This window comes from Galeopterus variegatus, unplaced genomic scaffold, assembly GCF_000696425.1.
Source record: "Galeopterus variegatus unplaced genomic scaffold, G_variegatus-3.0.2 Scaffold88, whole genome shotgun sequence".
Taxonomy (NCBI): Eukaryota; Metazoa; Chordata; class Mammalia; order Dermoptera; family Cynocephalidae; genus Galeopterus; species Galeopterus variegatus.
Window position 1 is genome coordinate 346,453 of NW_007726199.1, and position 242 is coordinate 346,694.

Consider the following 242-nt stretch of genomic DNA (forward strand, 5'->3'; position numbering starts at 1 on the left):
CATTTTTATTATACTAGTGGGTTTTGATTTTTCTTGGGTTTTTATGGCAGTGGTAGTTATTTTTCAGGAACCAAACCCAGTACTCCCTTGAGGATTTCATGTAAGGGTGGTCGTGTGGTAGTGCACTCCCGCAGTTTTTGTTTGTCTGAGAAATATACTATTTGCCCTTCATTTCGGAAGTATAGCTTTGCAGGGTAGAGTATTCTTGGCTGGCAATCTTTGTCTTTTAGTATTTTGAATAT